Source organism: Centrocercus urophasianus, unplaced genomic scaffold, assembly GCF_019232065.1.
Source record: "Centrocercus urophasianus isolate 14NV4802_14NV808 unplaced genomic scaffold, USGS_Curo_1.0 seq_27, whole genome shotgun sequence".
Taxonomy (NCBI): domain Eukaryota; kingdom Metazoa; phylum Chordata; class Aves; order Galliformes; family Phasianidae; genus Centrocercus; species Centrocercus urophasianus.
The window spans coordinates 12,589,601-12,612,601 of NW_024884833.1; the positions used below are offsets into that span (position 1 = coordinate 12,589,601).

General features: G+C 39.9%; 1 protein-coding gene across 3 annotated transcripts in view; it reads left to right on the forward strand.

The window, feature by feature from the left end:
• NTRK2 (neurotrophic receptor tyrosine kinase 2) overlaps window positions 1-23,001 on the forward strand; it is a 201,586-nt gene that overhangs the window by 118,862 nt on the left and 59,723 nt on the right. The gene's annotated exons all lie outside the window — the stretch shown is intronic.

Consider the following 23,001-nt stretch of genomic DNA (forward strand, 5'->3'; position numbering starts at 1 on the left):
TTGTCTGTCTGCCAGCCCATTCCAGCACTTCAGCTTCTTCCTTCATCTGCCGTGGACCATTATTTACTGCTGGCTAGTGCAGCTCATCTGCCACACCAGTATCATGAACCTTTCTGTCTTGGAAAGTTACAGTCTGTGGTGCACGTTTCAGGCATGTACCAGACTTTTCTGTTTCTTTCTATGAGAAATCAAAAGATCATTCAATTTGTCAGTACTTAGCTAACAGTGACAACTCTTATTTCAGATGTGTGAGAAAGTCTACCACTTGGAGGTAGTGAAATGCTCTTTGCACTTAATTCACTGTTAACCACACTATGATACACTAATGTTAGCCTGCAAACTTTTTGCCTGGGAATTATCAATAGTGATCAGTAGCTGTTGCTGAAAATCAAGCCACAACTTTGTAGTTAAACATTACTGTCAGATGCAGAAATCCTGCATGGATGGCAAACTTTGACACAAATTGTCTCTCCTGAAATCAAGATGATCTAATGTCTTGTGGGCATAGTGACTAACCATTGCTAAAAGGTTGGCTTCACTAATCCTTCGAGATGTCACAGCAGCTAAATTAGCTAGTCTCTTCATTAATACCATAATGTGTCAAAAATTAGTTTTTTACATCCCTGCATTGACACTGTGGTTGCCAAAGTTATCAGCTGAATTTGCCAGATCTGCTGAAATAGGCTGCAAGGAACCAAGCTGTTTTCCCCATGAACAGCTATAGACACTTTTCACTCATCACTTAGCTTGCAGCATAGGTCTTAGAATGTATCAGCCCATTACTATTACATTTCAGTGCTTAATGGTGGAAACGCAGTCAGCAGATAAGATTGCTGAGCTGAACATTAATGTGAAAAGCAAAACCTAAGAAGAGGGCACATGAAAGACGTCAGTGGCTATGCCCAAATTTAGACTTCGAACACAAACGCTGGATAAGAATTTCCTTGCAGGTGTTTTTGGGATTTGAAGAATCAAATTGTTCTCTGAATTTCACTCAAGCACGAGCCATCCTGCAACTCCATGCCAAGAAATCACCATGGCCCCTTGGTGCAGCTGAGAGGAAGGTGGAACTTTGCCTTTTCATGAAGCGGTCTGTAAGTTCTAGATTTCAGGTTCCTGAGGATGAATGAATGCCAACTGCAGTAATGTCAGTTTACATTTCCAGTGAATCCATGCTTTCAACTCAGTTCAATTTGTCCTTTAAGGTGTTATCAATAATGGAAAATAACAGCCTATTTAGTATGTAGTTTAGTGGCAAGATGAGTGGCCATACCTACAGACTATGTGTTTTAGATGATGTGGTGTGGGCTGTGACTTTCAAGTGGTAAATGAGTGTGTATTCATCAGGTAGTCTTAACATTTGGTCTAAATTTCTGCAGACTTGGGTGTTTCTTCAAGTATCAGAGTGCGAGTGTTCCCTTTAGTTGTGTTCACTGGATAAAAAAGAATAGTGCAACCTTCAAATTTGCTTTTATTACTTTTATAAAAATGTAGGGTTTTGCTTACGTGCTATAATGTCTGTGCATCACATGGACTTCTATTAGCACACAGATAGCAGCCCCATTATTACAATACTATGTTGAAAAAGTAGTGGGTTATGTAGACGCCACTGAAAAGTAGTAACAATTACTGTACTTAGCTGAGTGGCTTCTAGAATTTTAATGTTTTTGCCTGCTGTGTGCCTTAGTTCAGGTTCTAGTGAACATACACGGAAAAAATGCATGTGAATCATTTCAGTTGGTAGATGAGACACACAGCTCACATGCCCAATGTGAGTAATTATTGCCCTTCCAGTTGACCTTCTGGGCATTTGACTTGTTAATTTACTCTCAGGCATTTTCATTTACATCCCAGGTGATCTCAGTCTTTTTCTAACTTGCTGTATTCTGTGAGTACAGATTTCTTCCAAGGTATACAGATATGGGCTTTGGTTATCCGTGCTAGGCAAGTAACAGAAGTTCTGTTCTCCAGTCCACCACCTTCTTGCATAACTTTTATGTGAGAAAAGAAATAGGAATGTTATTCTTGTCAGTTTACTATGACTTCTACAGTATTGGACTTTTCACTTCAAATTCACAAGTTTTTGAATCTGCTCATGATTTTAACTTTAATTTTAAAGGGGAAAAGTTGTGAAGAACTTGAGAGTGTGAGGCACCCCAAAAGCCTGGGAAAGAGGTCTGGATTTGTGTTCCCTTTGTTTGTGTCATTCATGACGCTGTGATTCTTTCCAAGCTTCTTTCACGATGGAGTAGCGCGGAGCTTGGTAGGAGCACAGTGTGGTGCAGAGCTGCCTGTCACTGCCAGCCAGGAGCCATGGCCATGGCTCAGCCTTGGCAAGCTCTGGCCTCACAGAGCTACATGGCCTCTCCCAGAAGCTCAGTGGAAGGGTGCAGCTGCTTTTACCTTACTGCTCAGTCCTTTTCAAGGGTCATCCACGCCTCTGCAGCAGGGCTGGTTTCCCCTTCATTTTGGTGTCAACTGAAAACCTTCTGCCCAGCCCTTGAATCACTAGCCATTTGATCTGAAAGAAGAACTGTTTCCAGGCCAGATTCAACAAGAGGAGATTCAACAAAACACTCGAGGTGTGTTTCTCAGGCGTTCTTGCCTCAGGAGCACAGGTTCCTGCTATGGCGGTGTGGCCCTGTCACGTCTGTCTCAGTGTGTGGCCTGTCACTGCAGACAGAGCATGAGGGTCTGGTGACTGGAAACCTGCCAGCAAAGAGACAGCTCACCAGGAGAGAGCCAGTGCGCTGCGGGGATCTGTCCAGTGTCTAACTCAGAGCAGCGAGTTTGTTCATTTCTGTCTACTGCCCATCCTTTAAAAAAAAAAAAAAAAAAACAGGAAAAAAAAAAAACCCACCAAAAAAACACAAAAAACACAAAGTGAGCTAACTGTCTGTATTGGAAAATCTCTTTGACTTTGTCTTCCATGCAACAAATGCAGCGTGTTCCAAGTTGTAGCTATAATCTTATAGCCTTACAGCATTACAGGAGTCATTTTTTGATGTGTATTACAGGGCAAAAAATAGACTCTTTCCCTGTGCACAAGAAGGTCTCCCAAGAGAAAGAATGTCAGCATTTTCATCTCTTTTGAAAGGCTTTTACATCTCAGTGACTGCAAAAGAAAGGCTGTTGTGGTTTCTTAGCCAGCTAAGCTGTAAGCTTGGCGATTTTCCGTCAACTCCCAAAGTTCGGTGAGCTGAAAATTTATAAGTAGCTCATTTTCCTATAAAGAACAGTCTGACCTCAGCAGCCAGAGTGCAGAGAAGAAAAACCAATCAATCTTCATGTAATCCATACTGAGAGGAAACACCTCACTGCCCAGACTGAACTTGCCCAACTTGACATTCATTGGCAGTCAGGTTCAGAGGATGGGAGGTTTACAAGGGCACTTACTTCGCAAAGATCATAATCTTTAGATGCTGAAAGCTGAGGAGCCTTATGTGCCAAAAAAACTGTGAATAGGATTGAGATTGAGAGAAGGAATACATATATTTACTGCTTGTCCTAATCCCATTGTGTGCCTTACCCTAAAGGTATTTTCTTGGCTAGATATAAGATAGATATAAGAGAAATATATATAGATAGATATAAGAATATATATAGATAGATATAAGAGAAATATTGGCTAGATAAAGACATAAATATATATGAAGATATATTTTCTTGGTTTGACTGAGGATTTTCATAGTTCGATTTTAAGTTTTAATCCCTAATTGCAGACACCATCTAAATTTTCTATCTTTGCTAATTTTCACCATGAGATGCACGTCAGAGATGTTATCTGCGTACAGGGGTGGTGTATTCCATTAGCCAAATTTGACTTTTCTTAAGTCAAAGTAGATTTGTCCCCCAGACCTTAGCACTTTGATTCTCACATATTTTCATATACATATATATATATACAATCATATAGAGTCTTAGAATGGCCTGGGTTGAAAAGGACCACAATGATCATCTAGTTTCAATCCTCCTGCTATGTGCAGGGCTGCCAACCACCAGATCAGGCTGCCCAGAGCTACGTCCAGCCTGGCCTTGAATCCTCCAGGGATGGGGCATCCACAACCTCCTTGGGCAACCAGTTCAGTGTGTCACCACCCTCTATGTGAAAAACTTCCTCCTAATACCTAGCCTAAACCTCCCCTGTCTCGGTTTGAAATCATTCTCCCTTGTCCTATACCCCTGTAAACAGCTGTCCCCCTCCTTTTTATACGCTTCCTTCAAGTATTGGAAGACTACAACAAGATCTTGCTGGAACCTATTTTTCCGAATAGTTTTGTCACATAGTTCCTGTGCCCAACAAATGAAATGTAACAGGGAATAAGTAAAGTTGTGAGAAACTAGGCTGTCTAACACCCAATTCTGAGTCTCAGCAAACATACTTTCTCTTTAAGCAAATAGAAAATATTCTCCAAAAGGCTTTAACTCACACAGTGAGGATGTTCACCTCTTTAAAAATTCAGCATTGTAAGGAAAGGACTATTTCTGCGTTTAATGTAGAGGTGAACATACAGAGTCATTTTTGCCCCCAGAAGTTACTTGTTTTGTTATTTTGATCTGTCCATGAAATCCATTTATATATTCTAAAAAAAGGCAAGCAATTACATTTTCAGAAACTCCAGTTTCCACTGGGAGCCCTGCTCTGGAAATGCAACCACAGGAACAGCAGCCTGATCTTTGATCTCTAATTTATCAATAGTGTATTTTATCACCTGGATATACAGCGCAATAAACATATTTCTGGCTACAGCAGATGCTATGAGAATCTGAGAAACTGAAATCCAAAGAACCATAGACATAGAATGGCTTGCGTTAGAAGGGACCTCAAGGGTCAAGTTCTAACCTTCCTGCCATACCACCTAACCACCAACCTCCAAATCTGGTACTAGACCAGGTTGCCCAGGACCTCATCCAACATGGTCTTGAACACTTCCAAGGACAGAGTACCCACAGCCTCTCTTGTGCAGCCTATTCCAGTGTCTCACCACTTGCTCTGTAAAGAACTTTCCTCTGACATCCAATCTAAATGTTCCCTTTTGAGCTTAAAACCATTCCCCCTTGTCCTATCACTATCTATCTGAATAAGAAGTTGATTCTTTTCCTTTTTATAATCTCCTTTTAAATACTGGAAGGCCGCAATGAGGTCTCCTTGCAGCCTTCTCTTCTCCAGGCTGAACAAGGCAGCTCCCTCAACCTGTCTTTGCAGGGGAGATGATCCAGTTCTCTGATCATCTTCATGGCCCTTCTCTGGACCCTCTCCAATAGCTCCCTGTCTTTCTTGTACTGGGGGCCCCAGACCTGGACACAGTACTCCAGATGGGTCTTCAGGAGGGTAGAGTAGGGAGGGACAATCACTTCCCTGTCCCTGCTAGCCATCCCTCTTCTGATGGAGGCCAGTATAACATTAGACTTCTGAGCTGCAAGAGTATGCTGCTGAATACATTTCAACTCAAAGCATTCAAAGAGAGAAAATGAAACGAGAGCATGAGACATGCGCTCTCATTTGCCTGGCTAACTTCAGTTAAGCACAGCAGAGTGCTTAGAAGCACTTTCAGCATCAAGCACTACTGCAAGCCTCATGTGAAATGCCTACTTAGGAACCCTATGAAAATTGAAATGCAGTTCAAAGCTTGCATAAACATTCTTTGCAACTGAGTTATTAGTCAAGATGAAAAAAAAACAATTTAGCACTTTTTTAGTAGGTGTAATCTCAGTAGCTTCACTACCTTAAGATTGTCATTTGACAGTACAGTTGTATCAGAAATTCATGCACTGCTTTGGCACCAAAACATGTAGTTAAATCAGTTATATGTAGATGACAAATAGCTCTGTTTATGTTGTAATTATTAAATTATGCCTTTCAGATTCTGTGTTGCATAGTAAGTTACAGAATGTTGTTTTTATATATAAAAACCTGCCTATGTATATAGAATTATAATGAGAAGTAACATGACAGAACTTAAGTGGGTAGTACTTATAATTAAGGTGAATGGAAAGACCATAATCCATTGTGAAAACCTGTTTATCATGAACTTGGGCATGGGAACAGGATTAGGCCTTTGATTTATTCTTTGTGTCAGTGAGAGCTTTGGCTAAATAAGAAATACAGATGCAAGAGAAGCCAGATAATGTAAATAAGAATACAATCAGAATAAATACAATAAAATAAGAAATACAAATATATAAATATTTCTAGATATTAGGTTTAATGAATACTGAAGTAAGGAAAAATCAGAACTAAATCAAATAACTTTATAGCCAAAACAATATCATAAATCCTACTTTTATTTTCTCAAGTTTCATCACCAGGCAGTTGCATCATTATTAAAAAATGTGAATGTGTAACATGCAGTTAGCCCTGAGCACAAAATCATCCACAGATTAATCTTTCGTACACACCAGATCTGCTGAAAGGTCTGCTGCCTGCTCTGAATATGCACACGCTCCCTTATTTACATGTTTCTGTTCATGCATGAGGGTGTGCTGGCTTGCATAGCAGCTCATGCACCCAGGATTAGCTCACCTTCTCTGTCTCCCCCTTTTCTTCATCAAGGTTAATAGATTCAGCAATAGAAGTGCTTTCCCTATAATATCCGTTTAGAGAGGGGATCTGTGCAGCTGGAAAGTGGAAAGCCTATGCTCCTGCCTCTGCCCCATTTCTCCCTACAAAGAGAAGGGCGCTCTAACTACTCCAGGATGTCTGATCTCCCAGACTATTGTAGTCTGAGCTCTGTGCAGTTTGATTGGTTTTGCTAAAAAAAAAATGGCATCAAAGTTTGTAAGATCTGAGTATGTTTGATTTCATTTTCACAGGGGTTTGCTGGGGAACCTCTCACTGTCTCAGGCTTTACTGCATGCACATGCGTTGTGAGCACAGGATGGGTCAGAAGCAAATGAAATGTAGCAGCCTTTTTAAGTGCTGTCAGAGATGAAAGTAATGCAGTCAGTAGTACTCTGGAATATTCTGTAATATTCTTCAAATCAGTCTTTCAGCATTAAGTTGTTCATTTAATCTTTCAACAGGCTCCTTGCTTTTCTAAACAGTAGTCAGAGAAAATGATAAGGCTGTTTTGTTTTGGTTTTCTTTCTCACTGAGAGGTGGTAATATAATTGATTTAGTTTGGACATATATTCTGTATAGTAGAATGCTTGAGCTCAGGTTTTTTGACACATCTGAAGTCCAGCAACATGTTTCCATCATTAACTGCTAAAGCACATCTTTATGGTCATCTTTTTGAATCATCTCTTTCACATTCTCCTGTAAACTAGTTTTATTTGGGTTTGTTGAACGGAAGAAAAGGCCTTTTGGGAGCAGCTGTTCTCTCTCCAAAAAGTGCAGACTTACTGGGCTATCTGAAGGACTGAAGGATACAAGGAGAGACAGGCAGTCTGTAAGCACAGAAGTTCCCAGGCAAGGGTTGGTATGAATTTCTTAGCACTTGACGAGGTGGTTGAGCAGGACATTCCATGGAGGACAGGTTATCACTCTTCAAAGGCCAGTGCATAGATTAAGGCACGAGGCATACAGATCTGGCATGAGGTGAACACTTACTTGGTCTTATCTCTAGCCCATCAATTCCTGTAATAATTGAAGACTATTATTTGCAGATTGCTAGGGAGTCACTGTGATTGAAGTATAAAACCCCCACAGGGGGAAATAGTGTCAAATGACTGAAGTCAAGACCCTGCAATAAGGTCTGAAATTGCTGTTGAAGCACTGTTGATGAGAAGTTATGCTGTACCTCTAGCTAGCAACTTACCCATTAGCTTTTGGGAGCAATTAAACAGAAATATTTTAATGAAAAACATATTGCATGGGGGTATTGTTTGTATTCAGAAAAAAAATGTGTGGCCTATACGCATCAATTATTGACTATTTCTCTAAATTGAAGGGTATCTCTATGAAACCAATCATCTCTCTAGAGATTGCTTGTTGTTTTTCATTTATTTATTTATTTTTAATTTATGCATTATGGTAATCGAAGTTCCATTCTCAAATGTCAGCTTGGCATATGAAAGGAAATTCTCAAAGGTATTCAGGTGCTAAATATTCAGTTCAACAACTAACTCCTTTTCTGAAAAGCCCTTGAACAGATTTGGACAATTCCAGTAAATTATTGCTTCTCTTTTAGATACCTAAATGTTTGTTGAAATGTTTGTTGAATCTCTATTTAATAGAACAACAATGATTTTATATGTCACGGGGTAGGAAAAGGCTCTCTATCTCCAAGAGGATCCTTTGAACAGAGTTTTGGACTCAGAGTTAAGGAGTTAGGAAGCTGTCTTCATAAAGGCGCTTCTGTCCTCTCCTCCTTCCTCCCACCTTGCTTTGTTTCCCTGGAGAGAAACAATGGAATGTTTTTTTCTAGCAGCTATTTGTGTCTAAGTTTGGATAGTGAGAAGCCAAATCTAACTTTGAATGCAGATTTGACATGATTTTGAACAGCCATTACAAGTACTTTTACCAGCTATGTTGCCTGTTAGAATCTTTCATCTTTCAGCAATTAAGCCATCCCCACACAGCTTCTTTCATTTCCAGGTGTTGCTTAGGATTTGTTTAGATCTGGTTTCTTAGTCTGCCTTTCAAGGATATGCTCTTATTTTTTTGTTGCCCACAGCTTGAAGGCCTGTGGCTGCCTTAAAAAAAAAATATATATATATATAGATATAGAAATAGCTGAAAACAATACCCATTGAGGGGAATGTGTCCCACACAAAGGAGTGAGGAAGGGAAGAAGAAAGAAACAAATGGAAAAGAAATAAAAGAACCTTAGTCTCAGCTTTTGGCAAAGAAAGAACAGTAAATGACTGATACGCTCTGACTGCTCGTGCAGGAGGACGTGATTTGTCTTGTCCCTGTTCTGTTCTCACAGAAAAGCAACTGCTTTGCAGTCTCTACTCAAATGGCAGTTGAGACCGGAATAGCAATAGGATTGCCTCCAGACAGAAATTCATTGACCAGCACTGTGTGGGAAAACTTGAAGAACTCCTTCTTGTGTGGTAAAGAGCCAGGCAAGAGCTTATGGGCTCAGTTTTTCATCCCCTAATTTACAAATGGAAATTCTCCATTAGAGAGGGTTTCTCCTCCAAGGACTGACAGTGTTGCAAATTCCATGTGGTGCTTTGACCTGTGAATCTTGCTTGTGCTGCCAGAAATGCACAGTAGTGGATTTGGTAGGAGTCAAATTAGTTGTACTGTCATGTGGATTGTAAACTCTCACTTTATTTTGCCTCCTGTATCTGCGCAGTTTGGTAATGAACAAATTGCAGTAGCACATATCAGTAGTAATTTTTCTGACACCTAAAAACAGGTGGTACTGTATAGATTAGAAACTCTTCACCAAGTATCTAATAATCCTTATGCAGTACATTTCTTCCAAATCTTCCAACACATGGAAGTTGGCTTGTACTCTAGGATATAAAAATTGATGTCCTTTTTCAAATGCCAGTCTGTGTAATAAATCAGCATGTATATGTATGATACAAAGCAGTGTTAGCCAGGTTCCTGGATGTTAAGATCAGCATACTAATGTGTTCCTTTGGCCAAAGCTTTTTGGATAAGGTAAGCAGAGAAGAGGGGTGAGAAGCAGTTCAAAGGTACTGTAGCCATTACTGTGGAGTAGGCACTAGTGACAGGGGTCATCTCAGGATCTGGATTCCCTCAGTTTACTCATAGTTTGCCAGAAATAATGATGGTGCTGGAGAGGTGACTGCTATCTGCTGTCCCCACTCTGCAGCTGGGAAAGCAAGTTCACCATCCCCCAGCCTTCAGACAGCTTTTAAGTGGACTTTGACTTGAGTTCTCCAACACTGGATTCACAATTTGCACCCCTTTGCCTGCCACAGGCAAACCCCTTTGCCTGCCACAGACACCCCTTTGCCTGCAGCACAAGCAGCGAAACCCAATGCTCTGTGCTGAGCTCAGCAGTGTGGCAAAGTGCTTTCAGGCTTGTACTTTGTGCTGGAAGGAGACATTAAGTCTGCTTTTTCATTGAGGTATGGCTTCAGACACAGTAAATCATAGTCCTCATCTTGGAGATATGGTGTAGGTACCCAGTCTGAAAGCCTCAAATTCATGCATGCCTGTTTGAAGAAAGTATTTACTTTTTCTGTTAGCTTTTGCTTCTGAAGAGAAAGGCTTTGCTTTCCTTGCAAGTACAGGGAACTCTGCTGAAAGTTGGTCTGAATCCAGCAATTCCCAAGAATCTTTATGTTGCTACAAGATGGTTCTTCTGCAACTCATGAAAACCTTTTGCATTGCACATTCTGATTTGGCATGTTTCCTCACTGGAATTGTTTGAGCTGTGGCTTTACACTTTTGTCACAATGTCACATTGCATTTTAAGGCTACAATTCTTTTGCCTCTTGATGGCAGCATTTTAGAGAACCCTGAAATGGCACAGTGCAAAAGAAAGGATGTCTTTCAGAAATGCTGAGAAAGAAGTTTTAGCTTTTCTTTGCAGTGATAGCTTTCTTCTATAGGCCCAATCTAGAATAGATTTGCTGCTGAAATCAGCGGGAGTCTTTGTAGCTCTTTGTGTGTTTGGAGTCTGGCCTCAACATCATGAAACAAGTCTGTGGTACACCAATGAAAAAAATATTATTCGTATGAGAGTCTGTATTATTCGTATGAGAGTTTTTGTGAAATAAACATTCTAGTAAATTTTCTTGTCTGCAAGATTGAATGGTTTCAAGAGAGAACAAAGCACACAGGTATTCTTTTCTGTCTTAGATTTGCAGCTGCTGTTTGTTTACGGTAAACATACCCAGACATATGTACAACACTTTCTGTGAAAAAAAAGCAAACAACAACAACAAAAGCACCAGGTATTTTCCTTAACAATTGAAAAAGTACAGAGAAAACATAGAATTTTACTTGTTCTGTCCATGCCTGGAATCATTCAAAGCCAGACTGGATGGGGTCCTTGGTAGCCTGACCTGATCAGTGGCTACCATACCCGCTGCAGGGGATTGGAACTGGATGGTCTTTAAAGTCCTTTCCAGCACAAGCCATTCTGTGGTTCTGCGACTCAGACTGTGCCTGAGTATACAGTATTTATTTTTTGTCATAAGTAAATGTCTGAACCTACCCATGGTGAATTCCTGGTCTCATCAGATCAGTCATTCCATGCAATCTGAGAAACATTTTGTTGTGCTCTATTTGATCTTTCTCTATGGGTGTATTGTATACATCTGTATACAGTCTGTATACGTGTTAAAATTCACAGCACATGTTAGGTAAACCGTCTCAAGAGCTGTCTTCTCAGAACTTGGATTATTCCATGGCTGCAGCCAAAGGCTGTGCTGGGAGACATTTGGATAGCTGAGAGACTAGCTTATGCCCTGTGGTAAAAGAGCACTTCAGCAGACTGCAGAAATTGTGTCAAAATAGTTCCCTGAATTTCTCATATCTTACTTACTGAAGTTCTTTCTCAAATGGCCCTCTCAGAAAGACAAGAGAAATTCAGGGAAATGATAAGAACAGAGCTGCTTGCAGAAACATATCTTGATGCCGGGAGTTTTCATTTTAAAGAAAAAGAGGCAATTATTAAAATGGAAATGCAGTCTAAGAAAAGATAACAATCTTTGGCTTAAATCTTATCTACATCTTCAGGCTTTATAATAAGAAAAGGGAATGCTAATTTACAAACTTTGGTATAAACCCTCTGTGGCTGTGAGTCACAAATTGTCACTCACTCCCTGCTCTGCTTTGTGCAGGCAGATTCTGAGAAGCTGTGTCAGTGCCGACCTGAACTTGAATCTTTGCATGGCAGATTTGCTCTCTGGGTAATCAGGCTAAGAAAGCCAGGGATCAAAGCCTATTAGAGTACATCTGAATCAAAACCAATGAGCACAGTTTTCTTTGTATCTCAGATTCTGTAATGCAACAGGCTTTATCTAACCAAATCTGCAGGAAACCTCCTTGTCTCTGACAAGTTTATTTGGAGGTAAATTTTGGGTTGTTGCTTTTTCAAAAATTAAAGAGTTGTTCATAATTGTATAAGCTAAGCACTTCTGCATCCTGATACGCTTGAATTATTGAAGTTCTTGATGTGCACTGCTCTTTAAGTTGTGCAGTCCTTATAATGATTATAACTGAAAATAAAATCACAGTCATTTGGACAGCCAGTTCTTGATACAATCCACAAAATATGGCTTAATTCATAGGAAATGATGAACTCTTCTCCCCTCCTTTGCAATACAATGAAACATGGTGGAGCAAATTGTCAGGAAAATATAGTGTAAAAACTTTAAAAATGTACATCATATTCACAAATTGAAAAATGTAAAGAATATAAATATATTCAATCTCTTAACATCATACTCTACAGCAAGATTACAGAACGAAGGAGGCGTGTTATAAACTGTATAACATTTTACTTGTTACGTTTAACAGACAGCTGCTCCGTAGGCATAGAATTCCTTGCACAAGCCCAGGCTTTGCTGCAGCAAATATAACTCATGTTGCAGTCGTGGAGAAAATGTGGATGTTTTAGTCAACATGCATGTTGTTATGGGTGACCACTCTTCTGCTCATGGCAGTTTTAATCATAAATATAAAATCCTAGACACAATTACTAATAAAAGTCATTTATTCTGGCCAAAACTGGACCAACATCACAATGAAGCAGATAATTCATGCTCAGACAATAGGGAAACTGCATGTAAAGTACTAAAGTCTATGACTTGCGTGTAACCAAGCCAGAAACTGTTTTAGTAAGAAGAGGCACTCTGTGAGACAATGATGTGTACAAATCTCCCTCTTTGAGACAAAGAGAAGGAAGGAGAGGGTGGAATTAGGAAAAGTAAATAAAAGATAAGAGGGACAAAAGGGTAGGCCTGTTGGTGATATGCTACAATTAAGGCAGACTTTTTCAGCTGCACTGTTCCAAAGTGCAAGCAATTAAAGTCACCAGGTAGGTTTTGCCCTCCTTGACAGCATGACTACAGGATTTGGATTAGGGGAACAAAAGGATTTGGGCTCTTGATACATTGCCTAACTTGTAAAAAGAAGTTGCTTTGGTTAAGGATCTTGTTAATTGCAATTCACTAGGCAGGTTTGTTCGTCAAGCTTTTCCTCTTTCTTGCATTTCATCATGACAGCAAAGTAATTGAACATCATGCTGGGAAGGGAATTATATCTTTACTCCTGCAGAGGTTCAGCTCTGGCCTCATTCAGGAGAAGTGGAGATCAGCATGGCAGGGCCTTGTATCTGCAGATTTAGCTGTTGATTTAGTTTCATAGATTTTAAACTGATATTTATCGCATTTATAGATGTTCAGGGGGGAAGTCCTCTTGAATCCCTGACAGCACTTAATTATGATCCCAATTATAAAATGTCTCTGATCTCTAGGGAGCATGAAAAGATCAATAGAGAATGAGATAGCTGAAGAACAGAAAGCTCTTCTGGGTCATTGGTTATTTCCATCCTTGTTTCCCGCCCTTCCTGCCCCTCAACCTACTGCTACTATTCCTGCTGTTGGAAATATGAGGGGAAAAATTATTATGGTGTTGAAAAATAAGTGTAGCAGCAGTGCTTGTGACTACCAAATGATCAGTATATTTAAAAGGTAACATGACTTGCATTGGTTGCTGAAAATTAAAGGAGAAGGTTTGCAAATTTTATGTTAGAAGTAGTAATGTAAAACCACTAGCCTCACTAACAAGGAGGTTGTCCGTATAATCCAGATGAAGGACTCTACACAAAATTGACTGCTATATATAAAACTTCTGCTTTTCTGAAGTATTTGTACATTGACAAGTATTTGCAGTACCACAGGAATTAATTTGCTGAGTTTTTCTTTAACAATTATCATTTTCTTCAGTCTTACAGAGATTTTCTGAGCAACTACTTTTAGCTCATAGCATTTAGGTTGGGATGTAAAGTTTATCAGAAGTCAGCCATTTTCAATTCTTGGTAAATTCTTCCAGTTTAAAATTTTCTAACTTCATTAGAACTTGCTCATAACTTTGCTCTGCTTAAAGCTTAGTTTTGATTTTTGTTCTCCCTTGCTGTTTCCACTTGACTTCTACTGGATAAGTTTCTTAGGAGAGAAAGTTGGTAGCCTCTACATAAGAATGATAAAAAAAAAAGACTACTTGAGTTACATGTTGATGTGCTGGCATTCCTGCATAGACTTCTGTATGAGAGTGGCATACAGATGACAGACTGAATGGTTCCTCCACCATAATGTAAAGTCAGAGGGGGAAGATCCTAGTGCCTTTTCTACATTGTACAACCAGAATAATCCAACATGTATAGGATCATTACATCCTTGGTATAACTCCTCCTGCTAAAATTCTCCACACTGAAGCAAGGTAATAGCTGGGATTTAAAAATGTACAGAAGTGACACTGTTAAAAGCAGAATTTTCCTCCTATGTGAAAAAAATCTCCTAGGGAGATTTCAGCATTTTAAAATTACTTTCTGATTTTAAAATCAGAATCTAATTTTAAGATGAGAACACTTAATTCAGTTTTTTTTCAAGCTGAAATACTGAAAGGGGAAAGCTGCCCATCATTAATAAAATTGAAATAATTTGCTTTATTTAAATGAAAAAATAAACTTGACAAACATTTCAAAATTGTTTGCCAGCTTTTTTGGATCGTCTTTTATGGGGAAAGATTTTTCAACTTTGAACGTTGAATTTCATAATTTTAGAAAGCCACAATGATAACTTAAAACATTCTCTTTCTGCAGAATCTTTTACATCATTAGTACTTTTCAATAACATTTTTTGTTTGGCTTTATGCTATCAAAATCAAAATTCTGCTTGTCTTTCCTTGTATGCACTTGATATTAGTTACGTTTTCCTTCATTCCTACACTTCTTTCCATTAATTTTCTTGTCAAAATCATCTGGGAGAGAGAGGAACTCCAAAAGAGGAAGATGGCTGTGTGCTACTGAAAGAGATGTCCAACTATCCAAAACATTATGGAATAATGGGTGAAACTCCACTGAAGTCAATGGAGCTTTAAATATTGGCACCAACAGAAAATATGTCCTGTAGAGTGCAATTGCATTGTTACATCTTGAATGCTTTTCATTCTCGTGATAGAAGTTAGTGAAACTTTTCAAGCACTTATACATTTATTATTTTAAAAATCCATTTCCTCGAAGAGGTCAAAAGCTCTTCTCATCTCCATAGGGAGCCCAAGGGAATTTTGGCATTTTAGAGTACAGCAGGTATCCAACCGCATTAAAATGTTAATGCTGTTTTTTTGACCATGCTGTGGTTTTGTCATGAATCGAAAGTAGTGAAATTTAATTATTTTTTGATTGGAAGGAAAAAAATTCCAGCAGGAAAAATTTCACATTAAAATCTGATTACTTCCAACTAACCTATAAAAGACATTCTCCTTCTGAAAAGCCCATAAACCCTATTGCTTTGTATCACTAGTGTGATGCTGTAGTACTGTTTTTATACTGTTTCTGGCAATTTTCTTTTGTGTAATACATGCAGTAAGCAGATTGCACATCTCCTCTAATAGCTGAATGTTTTTTTCTTGTTTGACTATTCAGCCATGCTGGAGTTTCCCACCTTGCCTATGTTGATATTTTTTCCTTAAGAGCAGAGAACAACACAATTATTAGTTTTTATTCATGTTCATTATTTTAGAGCCCCAACACCTCTCTGAGCAAAGCACTGTGGGATTCTGCAGATAATCCCTGCCTGAAGAGCTTTTGGGCTGAGGCTCCCATACCCTGGAGCACGCTGGTTGTTCTATGGGCAGATTATAAGTCTGGGCCACTAAATTCTAAAGTCTGGTTCACTAAATTCTAGAGATTTAATGCCTTGCCCTTCTCATGCAGGAAATCTGTGACCAGCCATGGAGAGGAAGCCAGATCTCTTGCATGGTGGTATGGCTCCCTCAGTTCCTGACACATCTGTCCTCCTCTCTAGTGTATTGTTGGCCTCCAGTGCAGACAAGTCTACCCGAGGAATTTTCCATTGAGTTCTGCTGTTGATGAGTTTCTTTCTCACCAATAGGTGGAAACTGACAGCCCGGTTTCTCAGGTGACACAAGGAACGGTTCTGCCATCCCAAATGAGGCAGGAAAAACATCACGCAGAACAAGGAATTTTCCATAAGAAACTGTACCATAGCAACTGACAAAGACGTTGAAGCACATTACACTTTCTCTGCTTGTTGCAACCTGTGCTTTGATGCAACAGGACATCAGAAAAGCGAAGATTTGTGTTTTTGTTTTGTTTTGTTTTTCTTTTGCTTACTTATTTCTTTGGCCAGGATAGTGATTGCTTTAACTGGTGCTGCTTGATCATAAAGAATTTATTGCAAAATTGTGTAACCTTTCCACATCCATCTCCAAGGTCTGTGCCAGAGCCTGTGTTCTGGCATGCACTGCCATGCAATAGCTGGGGAGGGTGAGGGAACTACATCTACAAACTTCCATGAGATCACAAGCTTTTGAAACTGTAGGGTCACTAACCAAATAGGATGCAGGAATATTTCCAACAGGGTAGCAGCTGTGTAATATGTGGCATTAAAATAAGGCTGAGTCACTAAGAAATGGTGATAAATAAGCCAGCAAAAATTGCTGTTTTTTTCTAAGCAGACCCCAAATGAGATTGCGTAATATAATAGAAAAGAATCATTGTGCAGAAGCTACTGGCTGAGGCACTGGTTTGAATACAGCCAAATTTCTGCCATATTAGAAACAGCATTTAATCAAAATGTTGTATGAAATCTCAAAGGGAAGTCTTTGAAGGGCAGATGTTTGTCTTGTTCCATAGCAGCTGTAACAGGCTGTTCAAGATGAACAAATCTAAATTAACAGGGCCTAAAATGCTTAAGTGCAAAAACAGGAAGAAATCTAATTAGCACTACTAATCAGCTGAGGTCTGGAGTTTCCCCTTCTGTTGAGCTGGAGCAGTTCAGCCATCTTCCCTTTCTTTTCAGAATTTATACTTCACCCTACCCATACTTAGTCTCCTCCCTTTTGTTCCTTTTCAAACCTATGAGCAGTTCAGGCTTGTGCTTCTCACGGGAAAAGGTAAACTCCATGATCCTCCTCTCCACTGTATCTTCATACACAAATTACCAGGTGGAAGCTGCATTGTGCAGCACATCTGTTAAGCATGTGCTTCTATTTTCATCCACATTCATTGCTTGTCTGATTAGAAAGACTGTATTCCTGAGCAAAATGTATTTCCTTTCTGTGAAACTTCATGCTACGTGCTCCCCTTGATGGCAGTGGCAAGTCTGTCACTGATTTGGGGAAGTTGTGTGAAACTCCTGTAGACCTGGGCTTGAGCTAAAAACTGCTTACTGGAGCAAATGTCATTACAGCTGTTCATAGCTATGGCTTTTAGCATGCTTCATATGTGAAAACATCGTACTCTGTGCAGCAGCAGGGATAATGAAGGTTCTCTAACCACTATAGCTACTGTAACTAACTTATAACTGGGTTAATTATAAGCAAAAAGACTGTTTAAAATACTATGAATTTAAGAAGAGGTTTTTCTCAGTGGTGTGATTTGGATGCTAAGCTAGAATAGACCTCATTAAGATGCAGCTTACCATTTCCCCAACTTACACAACTGGCATTTCTGATGAATGTTTGGCACAATATGAAGTAAAATCATTCCAGTAGCCCCTGTTCAGAAATCTTAATTGGTTTACACTTACGAAGGTGTGGAAAGAAATCAAGAGCAAATAGTTTTTAAGTGTTGTTTGTGGTATGTTAATCCCTAAAGGCCTGTTTATTTTTATGTGGAATAGTACTTTAATGACTAACAACATACAGACTGGAGTAAAAAAAGAATTAGAGCAGTCAGAAGAGCAGCAGACATCATATTTTCTTCCATTTTTTTGTTGTCGTCACTGTGTTTGTTTTCTCTTGTTTTAATCAGAGAATGCTCTAAATTTCTTAATTGCTTTCTTTGGTAGTTTCTCTTTGTGACTTTTGATCTAGAATGATGCACTGAATTTCCCAGTTCACATTTTGTGAGTGAGAGCAGAGTTGGTTTCATGGTTCACAAGGCAAATCTGAAGACGGTGGAAGGGAAACAGAGCAGTTGTAAAATAATTTTTCTGAATGCATTTTTTTCATTCTAGTTGCTTTTATTTTTGAGTGTGTTTTAATGCACTTAAACTTTAAAGAGGTCAGAATCAGATGTCTATAAAAATAAAGAAAGTATTCATTGAATTTTTCTTTAGATTTTGAAATAAGACAGCTGTTAGGCATTTCTAACATTGTTTTCAAAACACCAGTGTAAAACACACACACTTTCTGTCTTTGTGACACTGCCCAAATAGAAAGAAGTTCATCTTCAGAAGAAAATATTATGAGGCAGCTAGGTAAGCACTTTTGGTCTTATTTTGTAGGTTGGGAAAACAATGATGAAGGGATTCACTCAGAAGTGTCTTGAAGTTGTTTGCTGAAGCCCTCATGACAAATACCTAAATACCTTTCTGCTTTTACGTGTGTCTGTTGTGGTTTCAGAAGTAAACAGTGTTGCCTCTCTGTAGTTTCTCTGGAAGGAAAAATGCAAATCAGTATGGTTATTTTTGCAGTTAGAGCCTGCTGTATTTTTAGAATGTATGGCCGAATTACCATTCTCATAAAGAAGAAAATGTTAAAAGGGAAGAACAAATGTGACGAAAGCAGTGGTGAAAAGAACACACTTGCCTTTAAGTTAATAATGATTTTTATGTAGAAAAGGGCTCTGGCCGTTTGGGAAGAATACAGGAAAAATGCCAAACCATGTAGGGATGCAATAAGGAAGGCTAAGTTCCACTTGGAATTAAATCTGATGAGGGAGGTCAGGGAGAACAAGGAAGGCTTCTGTATGTCAGTAGCAAAAGGAAGATTAGTGAAAATGTGGACCTGATGCTGAATGAGGTGGGTGCCCTGGTAACAGAGGATACTGAGAAGACAGAGTTACTGAATGCCTGCTTTGCTTCAGTATTTACTGCTAAGACTGCCCCTCAGGAATCCCAGACCCTGGAAAGAAAAGATTCTGGGGAAGGGAGGACTTCCTTTTGGCTCAGGAAGATCTGGCCAGTGTCTGTCCAGGCAAATTTGATGCATACAAATGCATGGGCCACCATGGGAATCATCCATGAGTACTGAGGGAGATGGCAGAAATGATTGCCAAGCCACTCTCAATCATCTTTGAAAGGTGATCATGGAGAATAGGAAAGGTGCCTGAGGACTGGAGTAAAGCCAGTGTCACTCTAGTCTTCAGAAAGGACAAGTAGGAAGGCTTGGGAAACAACAGGCTAGTCAGCCTCATCTCTGTCCCTGGGAAAGTGACGTAACAGCTTATTCTGAATATCATCTCCAGGCAAGTAGAAGAAAAGATCAAGTATTCAACTTGAATTCACCAAGGAGAAATCATGCTTCACTGATTTGGTAGCCTTCTATGGGGTCCCAACTGGATGGGTAGATGGAGGGAGAGAAGTGGATGCCATATACCTTGACTTCTGCAAGGTTTCCCTTGCAGGTAAGCTTAGGAAATGTGGGATAGATGAATGGATTGCTGAGGTGGACTGAGAACTACCTTACTGGCAGAACTCAGAGGATTATATCAGCAGAACAAAGTCTAGTTGGAGGCCTGTAGTTAGCAGTTCTCCTAAAGTGTCTGTGGCTGTGGTCTTGTTCAACATCTTCATCAGTGAGCTGGATAAAGACATAGAATGCACCCTCAGCAGGTTTGCTGACGATATGAAGCTGGAGGGGCTAACACACCAGAAGGCTATTCAGCAAGACCTGAAGAGACTGGAGAGCTGAGCATAGTGGAGGTTCAGCAAGAGTAAGTGCAGAGTCCTACACCTAGAGGGGAATAATCATATGCACCAGCACAGGTTAGGGGCTGACCTGCTGGAAAGGATTCTGCAAAGAAGGACTTCAGTGTCCTGGTAGACAGCAGGTTGGCCATGAGCCAGCAGTGTGCCCCTGTGGCCAAGATCAGTGGCATCCTGAGGTGCATTAAAAAAAGCATGGCCGTCTGGGCAAGGCAGGTGATCCTCCCCCTCTACGTTGCACTAGTGAGGTAGTTCTGCGCTCCCCAGTTCAAGAAAGACGGGGAACCTGTAGAGAAGGAGGGTCACAAAGATGATTAGAGGCCTGGAGCATCTCCTTTATGAAGAAAAGCTGAGACACCTGGAACCATTCAACCTGCAGAAGAAGAAACTGATGGGGCATCTTAACAAGTGGGCCAGGCTCTTTTCAGTGGTGTATAACCACAGAACAAGGGGCAACAGGTATAAATTGGAACATAGATTGCATACAAACATGGGGAAGAACTTTACTGTGAGGGTGAGAGAGCACTGGAGCAAGCTGGCCAGAGAGGTTGTGGAGTTTTCTTCTCTGGAGATATTCAGAACTCATCTAGACACTTTCCTGTGCAATTTGCTGTAGGGAGCCTGCTTTAGGAGGTGGGTTGGACTAGATGATCTCCAGAGCTCCCTCCTAGTCTCCACAGTTCTGTGATCCCATATGTGGGAAGATTTTGGAAAAAGTAGCCAATAAATTTTGGAAGTAATCTGTAGATGATTATGTTATTTTCTGACTCTTTCTTTTCTCTTTAAAATTCTGTCTAGAAGAGCAGACTAGAAAAACTGTGATCTGGAAATGCTGGAGGCCCATTTTATTGATGTTGGGCTACCAAAAGCCATGCATCGCAACTGCGTAACTGGCTTCACACCAAGTCCTTCTCAAGAGTAACACCTCGTGCTCATGCTGGTGGTGGTCTTGCAGAAGGCAATGATTAGTTGACACTGGTTGTGAAGCAGTCTATTAATCTATCCTGGTGACATCCTGACTGTGAGGCTGACCAGTGACTTACACTTTGTGTATCTGTTTTAGTTCAGTACAGGCGACACATGTACCAGCAGACAAAATGCATTTCTTTAGCTGCAAGAGCCAGTTCTGAGCAACTAGAGAGAAAAATCCTTATGTGACACTGAGACAGAAAAATTCACTGCTGACAATAAAAACGATGGTACTTTTTAGTACTTTCTGCACTGATAAATATATAGGGTATTCTCCATTACAGATGAATACGTGTAGCAGCCATTTGCATTGATTACTGCTGCTCAAAATGTTTACCATATTCGTGAATGCACAAGCAACTGGTACTTACCTGCTCTGTGAGAGAACTTGAACTTCAGAAAGAAGAATAAAACTAAAATTACGTCTGTCTTCTTGCTGTGCAGACTACAGTTTCTTTGAACTGTTCTGTAATATCTTGGTGTACAGTAGTCCCAACACAACAGACTTGCTTTTTTTAAAAGCACCAGTCACAGAGAACCGAAGTGAGAACTTTTCTGCCCAATGCATTTTGGTTTCTCGCAGTGGCTCCCAGGATTAACATTTGCATTCACTTCAGAATGCATGTGTTACAGAAGAATCAACTGTAAGTACTTTCCAAGAATAAAGAGCACAAGGGGAAAGGTGATTGTGATTTATGCTGACATCTATTAAGCTTTTATAGAAGATCACACGTGTGTAGTAGCTATAACCATAAAATTAACTGGTACTAATTGGTCAAAGCTGCCAACTCAGTCTGCTTACGAGTGTTACAGACTTTTTTAGGTCATGTTCATTATACTGGCATAGTATGTCAGATCCTGAATAAAGTTCATTCAGCCATTTTTGATGTTCTTCTTCTTGTTGCTCTGCTATGTGTGCGTGCTGCCATCAGTGAGAGTTCACATCTCTGCAAAGACTTTGAGTCTGTGTGCTTTGGGAAATATGTGTCTCAGATATCTGCCCAGCGGTCTCTTCTCCTGCAACAGTGGGCTGTGGGAGGGCACCCTTTGATTGAGCCTCGCTAGGTGTTTTCCTCTTTCTTGGAAACTGACAGGAACGAAATGTTCAAACATTCCTTTATTTCCTCCCTTTTGAGGCATGGAAGTAAGGGGAAAAATAAAAATAAAAACAAAAACAGAAAAAGGCTGTAACTGAGTTCATTATTGTGCAGTAAATCAACCAGTAAACTTCCATGCATTTTGCTGTATTTGGGCAGCTCCTGTTCCTTAGTGACAGCTACTTGGCTCAGCACACTGTAATTATCAACTCAAAAACAAGATGCTTTTAGGTGCTGAAATCGTAATGGCAGAGACTGAACTTGTCTTCAACCTCCTCACGGGCCACAGCTTTAAAAGATCCCGTTTAGTCTGTGCTTTATTGTGTTGTTGCATTTGATACTAAGCTCTGACAGTTCGTTAACACACTAGACCCTTTAGGAAGCTGTTACCCTAAAGAACAGATCTTTGTTTTTCATTAGCTGCTGATGTATCGTACAGTTGCTGTTTGGTTAATGCATCTGTGTTCACTTTCTTTCTCTAAAATAAAGGCTTTTTTTATATATATATGGAAGGGAATTTGTACACTTGTGAAACTTTTCAAAGTCCTTATTTAAACAGAAGAAACAGAAGCAGACCTGTTAACCTGTTGGATGTAGTTAAACTGAGCACTCTCTGCTCCTACTTTATGGCCCCTGCCTCCTTGTATTTGGTTGCTGGATGGACAGAGGGGCTACGTGTCAACCAGATGACTGATACCTGCTGTCAGCGGCCACAACGACGTACAGAGCACGAGATTACCTCTCATCTGCTAACAGGACAAGGGATCCTATGCTGTGCAGACTATTTACAAGGGAGTGTGTGTAAAGCAGACTTCATTTCCCCCAACAAACTTGTTTTGACAAAGAAAGAGTCTCTTTTATTGGTTTGAAATGTAAGAAAACATAATTTTAGCTGACAGATAACAATAGTCAGAGCTCAAGTAAATGGAAGGAGACTACTCGTAATCTTTGCTAGGCCTTTTATATCTGTTAGTTCGCATATTACATGAAAATAACATGCAGATCCAAGAGGAGAGAAAAGAAAATACAGCAGTTTTTTTAAATCTGGGAAGTCCTGTTGCTGCCAGTGTCAAGTCACATCTTTTCTCACTGTAACCATGAGAAAGATTGTTTATCCTACCAGGACAAATAGAACATATCCTTCTACTACTGAAAGATTCCT